The sequence below is a fragment of the Harmonia axyridis genome, chromosome 4, assembly GCF_914767665.1.
Source record: "Harmonia axyridis chromosome 4, icHarAxyr1.1, whole genome shotgun sequence".
NCBI lineage: Eukaryota > Metazoa > Arthropoda > Insecta > Coleoptera > Coccinellidae > Harmonia > Harmonia axyridis.
In genome coordinates, this window is record NC_059504.1 from 34421797 (window position 1) to 34429925 (window position 8129).

The window sequence follows — 8129 nt, forward strand, 5'->3', positions numbered from 1 at the left end:
TAATAAAGAAACCCGCACACAATCACAGTTATTAAATTAAGTTAAAGGCGATTCTGCTCTCGAATAAACTGGTCAGTCGATTCTTGAAAGAATTCACCGAACTTGCACAAACAACACTATTTGGAAAGGTCTCCCACTATGCCTAGGTGTTGCAATTTATGCAGAATGCGACGATATGGGACCCGGTCGAACGCCTTGGAAAAGTCCAAATTCCTTCATAGGAATACCTCGATCCATGGATCAAGTCCAATCATTAAGGTGGCACAGTAAATTGGTCATTGTGGAATGACCGGGAATAAATCCATGTTGTCCACGAGGTTAAGAAGCTGCCCACTCACAATTCTCTCCAAGACCTTGGATACCGAAGAGATAAGGCTTATGGGCCTGTAATTATTGGGCGATAACTTGTCTCATTTAGGTAAAGGGTGTTTTTTTTAGAGCTATAGAACTTTGAATTGCCATAAAACAACGATGGATTATTCGATTGACATGAATTTTATTTATCCGCAAGATAATCTTGGGGCATTTTAAATATGATTTCTGGCATATGTCCGCCACGGCTGGCTCGGATGTAGTCCAATCTGGACGTCCAATTTTCGATGACTTTTTCCAACCTTTGTGACCGTATATCGGCAATAACACGGCGAATGTTGTCTTACAAATGGTCAAGGGTTTTTGGCTTATCCGCATAGACCAATGACTTTACATAGCCCCACAGAAAATAGTCTAGCGGTGTTGAATCCCAAGATCTTGGAGGCCATTTCACATGTCCAAAACGTCAAATTAGGCGGTCACCAAACGTGTTTTTCAATAAATCGATTGTGGCACGAGCTGTGTGACATGTTGCGCCGTCTTGTTGGGACCACAGCTCCTGGACATCATGGTTGTTCAATTAAAGAATGAAAAAAATAGTAATCATGGCTCTATACCGAGCACCATTGACTGTAACGTTCTGGCCATCATCGTTTTTGAAGAAGTACGGACCAATGATTCCACCAGCCCATAAAGCGCACCAAACAGTCAGTTTTTCTGGATGTAACGGTGTTTCGACATACACTTGAGTATTAGCTTCACTCCAAATGCGGCAGTTTTGTTTGTTGACGTAGCCAATCAACCAGAAGTGCGCTTCATCACTAATGAACGTAGTGCGCGAAACGTATTCCGCACAAAACCATTATTTTCGAAATGAAATTGCACTATTTGCAAGAGTTTTTCAGGCGTGAGTCTATTCATGATGAATTGCCAAACCAAACTGAGAATAAATCACTTGACAGCTGTTGAATCGGTCGCCATCTTGAACAGTAATGCCAACTTAAAGTTATACACCTCGAAAAAAAAACACCCGTTATAACCGAAGCCTTCAACCAGTCCTTCGGAAGGCTTCAACCAGTCCTTCGGAAGTATCCGAAGACAAGCGTATTGCTCTTTTATTATGTAGTCCCCGCTCCCCGATGAAATTAGGCTCCAAACCTGTCTGAACAGAAATAAGGGGATATATTTCAAAATTTACAAAATATAGTCCATTTGCCCTCTTCATAATTCCAATTTTTTTTTTATATTGAATCAAACTGAACCGCACTCCATTATTGAATAACTGAATTATATCCAACAATCGTGCAATAAAAGCTATCAGTTTCTCGAACGGACAGCCGAACTCAGACAATAATTGAAGGCGTCGCTGCGCTCCTCCTCCAAACTATTGTCTTCAATCGGTAAAATGGCCTTACCGTTTTCGATACACAATATAGTATTAGGGATCGTGAAACTATCATTAAAGATGCTCGAACAAAACACAATGCAATAAAAAACAGAATAAAAAATCAGATCGATGTTTTCGAAACAAACAGAAAATGTGAAATAGTGAAGACGGGAAATTGAACTTTTTCTCCCAGCTTTGAATTGCGAAACTGGCGCAATAAAGAAAACCAAGTATAGTTCTTTTCCGAAATCTCATACCGGTCAAATATATCCCCTCGCGCGTTTCGATTTTTTCCCATCGAGCTCTCCAAAATCATATTTCTTCGCGCCGGGTTCTCTCCACAATGAACTTTACGACGAGGCATCCTCCGCCCGGATCTGGTTGTAATATTTCGGGCCCCGGGATTGCGAGAAAACTGACATACATGGAAATTATATTATGATAAAGCACCCTCCTGCGAACAGAGCCAGAAGCAACCACGTAACTTCCAACCATCGCTGGGTCCACTTATTCGAATAAAGTACCCCTTGCTGTCTCCCGATCCTGCAGACGAAGTTAATTCGCGGCAGTGAAATTTCGCATATATATATCTGCATGAACTCCATCGGTACTGAACCAGCAAAATTGAAATTTCGGAACGCCCCTGGTCGCGAAGATTACCTCTCTCGAGGTGTTGTCGGTACGGACTTCTATGTTGACAATTCTGACAGAAGTCTATGATTAAATCCCAATACTTAGTTGTGCTAGTCTCTAATAGTCAGCAATGTATGTTTTATCAAAAGAGTAGCTGATAAGAGAGAAACATAGTTAATTCGCTTAGCATCAAGTGTATCTTTGAAGTATTTGTAACGTGCGTCTATTTCTCTTTAAAATTGTAGAAATTTCACGCTCATCATAATCGGCCTATTAAACAAGCAATTCGTGCATTTACTGATCGTTTTTTTTAATAATTTCAACTCTTTCGATTCAAAACCAACAAGGCAAAGAAATGTGCAAAGAGCATATTGCTGCTGTAGCATAAAGTATTGGGGAAGACGTCGAAATGTCGATACGTCACTGTTCTCAACTTGTTGGCCTTTGTTCTTCAACTACACAGAAAATTTTACGCAAGGATCTCGACTTACTTGCCTATAATATACAATCGCCGATTGTGCTGATTTGAAACTGGCCGAAAATGAGCATTTTTATCGATTAATTGTGTTTATTGATGGTGCTCATCTCTGATTGAATTCCATAACTGGAAATTGCCATATATGGAGCAAAGACAATGGTCAAACCATCAATGAATCACCATTACAACCATTAAAATTCACTGTTAAGGTAAGTACAGACCGGCCAACAATCGCCCAGATACAAGATCTATAGATTTAGAGATTTATAGTGTAATATACAGACCTTGGTCCGGATACATGTTGTCAACACTGTTGCCAACATATCCCATCAACTCGCAACAAGTTGATAGATACATGACAACAAAGCGCCGATGTTGTTGAAAACATCGCTCTGTTTGGACGGTGTTGCCAACAAGTAACATCGAATAAGACTAGTAAGGTTTCATCTATTCGTATTCGGTGCTTCATCTTGTTATTTTTTACAATTGGCAGGTACGTTAATAATGTTAACTTCATAGAATAACATTTTTTTTTACATTCACATTTATTTAGAAATGATTTATACTGCATATTATTTGCAGAACATAAGTAACTCGAAAATATGAAAAAGCTGGAGGTGACCCATATAAAATATATATTCATAATATGTTTGTGCGTACTTTTATTATTTGTTGACACAAGAGAGTGTAGTTCCTTGTTATCTTTTACAGCCAACATGTTATGGACCAAAGAGCAAATAGTAAAACTAATTGAAGTGCAACATGGGACTTTTCATACCGAGAATATCGAGATAGAAATCTGAAACATGATGAGATGTCGAAGATGGCTTCGCATTTTCAGACAAATGTGGATGAAATATCAAGGAAAATAAAGTCTCTTAAAGGGGGAACATTGACAACGTGTAGCCAGACACAAGTATTTGTGTCCAACAAATATGTTGCCGACACCCATCAATATGTTGCCAACAGTTGGCAATACTTTGTTGTCTGGTTTGTACATACGAGTACCTTAACACGCTGGCGGCATTATAGGTCCTTATTTCTTTCTAAATGAGTACGGAGATACGGTTACAGTAAATGGCGATTGCTATCGAGCCATGCTGACCAATTTTTTGTTTCCGAAAATTAATTAGGTAAACATTGTCGACATTTGGTTCCAACAATACGATGCATTTTTCCACACATCGCGCTCAACTATGGAATTATTGCAAAATCAATTTGGTGACAACTTTATTTCCAGAAGTGGCTCGCTCGTTCGCGCGACATAACGCATCTCGGTTACTTTTGATTGTTTATATCAAGTCATTGGTTAATGCCGATAAACCAGTAACTCTTGAAGCATTTGACCTACCAGTGACAACATATAATAAAATCATTGGAAAAAGTTCCTAGTGAAAATTTGAATGTAACTCGTAGCCTTGAAGCCTTGACGACCATATTTATTTATAAAATAAATACAATGATATTATCTAAATATTATTATAATATTAAAAATGTTATTCCTACAATATTTCTTTATTGTATTGTCACATAAAATTTTCAAGCTTCTGAAAAAACAACCTTAATATACATCCAAAAAAAATTCAGCCTAATATTCCCATAAGAATTTTTTGATAATTCAGGAAATCACGAACTGTATTCTTGATGGAACAATACTTTGTATACCAAATCGATTTTTTCTAGAATCTTCACAATGCGTTGGTAAATGATTGGAAAAGATTGCGCTAAGATTCATCGTCTAATTGCCAGGAATCAAATCAAAGCCTTTAGTGAGAAATGATTGGGAATGTCAAAAATAATTTTTATTTCAGGAAAAATCTTTGGCGTTCCATGAATGTCTGCCAAAATAGGCAAGTCAAATTACGTACGAACGTCACTGGTGGAAATTAAAAAAAAGTGATACCTTCAAAACTACCTCTTGATTCATAGTATATGTATGACAAATTTCATTAAAATATCTGAGTTGGTATTGCAGATATTAATAATAAATGATTCATTTTTGAGAAATTTACAACCCTGTATTTCGAAAGGTAAGACATTCAGGACATATGTTCAATTGAAGTGTTTTTCTTAAAAAATGGGGGCCCAAAAATGACTTCCATAAATATTGACATTCAATTAGGAAATACCCTGTATAGTAGAAACTCTAGAGAAAGCATCAGTATGTAGTCATAAAACTTATTAAAAATGAATTGGTATTCAATTTTCACCGGGAATGAATATGTCAGTATTCAGTTTATGTCAATCTGAATACTCGTGATGTTGTTCTCATTATATTCATTTGATCTCTAAATATATTTCGTTATTCTTTGTTATTATTCCTTCAATTATGGATGCCGTAGTCAAAGCAGTTAATGCCGTTTCAGTGTTCCGTTTCAGTAACATACCTATTGCTCCTGTATTCATTCAGTCTATGAATGGATGCCATCTGAAATTATAAAATTGACATTAATATGTAATGACTGTATCATAAAGTCAGCTCCAGGAATCCAATCTATCTTACAGAGGAAATAATATACTATGTTATGAAATGAAATATACGAGGTGGAAAATATCAACCGTTCCAATAAACGTATCAGTAGTTTCAGGTGCTTTACATTATTCCCACTACGAAATGTTTCAGATGTCACCATGATATTGACTTTTCAATATAAAAATAAATTGATGGATCCTACGTTGTTTCACTCAGATATGTATTCCACCTTGATTTTTCTAGTCTTTGACTTGAAAGGATCATTAAGAATAGGAGTATTTTGTGTGCCATACATAACATAGATTATCTTCATTATCTTCATCTCCATTACATTCTGAATAAGACTTCCATGGGTGGGTCGATCAATTTTTCCAAAGAATCTTATCGATGAAATTGTTATTCCAACAAAATATCCTAGAAACATTATCTTGAATTTGGTGGTGATTCACTCGGACAATCTAAAAAAAGATTCGATGATTGATTGTCATATACCTGACTCAAATATTACAGTTGTATGGAAAATTGCAATCACAATTTTGAAAAATTTTATGATGAAACTAGCGATTTTTGAAGGGAAATTTTTGGAATGAAAGAAGATTTCCATTATTTCAATTGATTTCTGACCCCAAACCAAATTCCGCCCTCGTTTCCTTGAAATAATGACTAGTCCATTATACAGGGTGCCCATTAACTATAGTAAGAAATTGAAACAGCAGAATCGTCTTGAAAAATAAATAAGACTTTTCCAATATTTCTTTTCTCGAATGCCAATCTTTGCAGAAATACAGGGTGTTGTATATGAGAATTTAATATCTATCGATTTTCATTTATAACTTAAACAATTTCCAGAATTTTTCGATTAAATTTGAAAAAACCTTTTAGTTCAATAGAAGCTTCATTTCGAAAAATGAATTATATTTTCAGTTGCCACCAGTGACATACAAGGAGGACATTATAGTCCCTTTTCTCCCCTCTTTTCATTTTACACCACTAGTGGAATAAGAAAAATTATGTTTTTTTTGCCTTCATCATTCAATTTTGAGTAAGAAATGAAAAAAATATTTCAATCCGGAAAAACTGACCATTTTCAAGATAATTGCGCTTTTATATTCTTCTAAAGTTAATGAAAAATATAGGAAATTTTGGTTATGAATAAAAATTACTTTTAATTTTCAATATTCAACACTGTGTATCTCTACAACGAACGATATTTGAAAAAAGAAATTTTAGGAAAGTCTTACTCAATTTTCAAGGGGAATATTTTGTTTCAATTTGGCACCACAGTTTCGTGACACTCTGTATTATGAATCGCTATGGAAAGAAATAAAAATTTCCACTGTAGTTAACATTTCATCAAAAATAGCGTCACCTACCGAAGAGAACCTCTACTTCCATAATCTTCCATATCATTTTCACTGAGATAACTCAAAAAAATTAAATATCTATATCAAATAATTCGTTCCATTCCACCGAATGAAATGATTTCATCAATAGAAAATGAAAAATGATAATAAAGAGTGTTGTTGGTTTCATTATGAAAAAAGCTTTATATGAATCTCTCGCAATCTGTTTTGGTATAGACTCAATCAACTAAAAATTGGTGGGTTTGTTTTAACCAATTCATTTCAATCATCGAATCGAACCCTTTCAAATTCAATTCAATGTTTTCATTACACCAAAAATTAATAACCATTGGTTACGGTAGAATTCTCGGAAGTCATATTTTCAATATACTCGCAACATATTTTATTATAAAGGTGATTATTTATGAATGTCATGTGATGCTGTTGCAATTTTTGGGATGGGAGAATTGGGGACTGTTCCGGAAATGAAGATGGGCTAAACCCACACGGGCGTAATAGCATGATGATAAACGACTATTTGTGGCATGAAATAATGACCATATACCCCTGCAATATGTGGGTTGAAGGAGAAACTAATAATTCTGGGAAAAACATCAAGAATGATTGGGTAGGTAAACTAATAGTCGGTCAAACCTATTTATTTCAGGTATTGCAATCGTACTGAATGTTTTTAGGAAAAGTGAGGGATAACTTGATTTCAATGGTCATAATAGCTATTCCTATATTGAGAGCGTAAAATGATATATTGTCGATTGAACGAGAACAGTTGCGGCTCGACGAAGATGCGCGGCAATCTGCTGATATAGACAATGAATTTCGGCTCAAATTACACTCGAAATTTTTCCTACAACCGAACACTTCACATATTTCCAAAAATTGATTCAATTTGATGAATCAAAATTAAAAGTACGGTTTTTACAATTCTTTATGACAATTCCAGAATGCTGAAGAGAGTCTAGCTCATCAGACGATTTACCTTCACCGAAGATTTCTTGTGGCATTTTAATTCTATTATTAAATTTTTCTTCAATGTACCCTTCGGCTGTAGAAAAACTTTATAAACCTTCATGAGGTTTCAGTTGGATGATACCACCTCCTCCATTGACTTATCACGCGTTCACTACTCTTTTGAGTAGCTGACATGCGACGAAACCTGTGAAATCTGATGAATACAAATAATGGGACAATTTCACAGGGTATTTTTTCATCTGAATTTACTTCCACTTCTTGTTTAGAGCATTTTCCGTTACAATATCGTAGAAATACAAGATATGGAGTGTCATCATCAGATGGTCCCAACGCAACATAGCTTCTGTAGAAAGATAACAAAGTGAGTTTTTTACGATAAGTGACAGTAAAAACTAGACTTTTTCTTGATTTTGAGTCAAAAATTTTCACTATTTTTAGCGATTTTTTCGTCTTTAATGTCTCCTACGGTCATTTTTACAAGTTCATCTCGACACATGCTCCAAAAACCCCCAT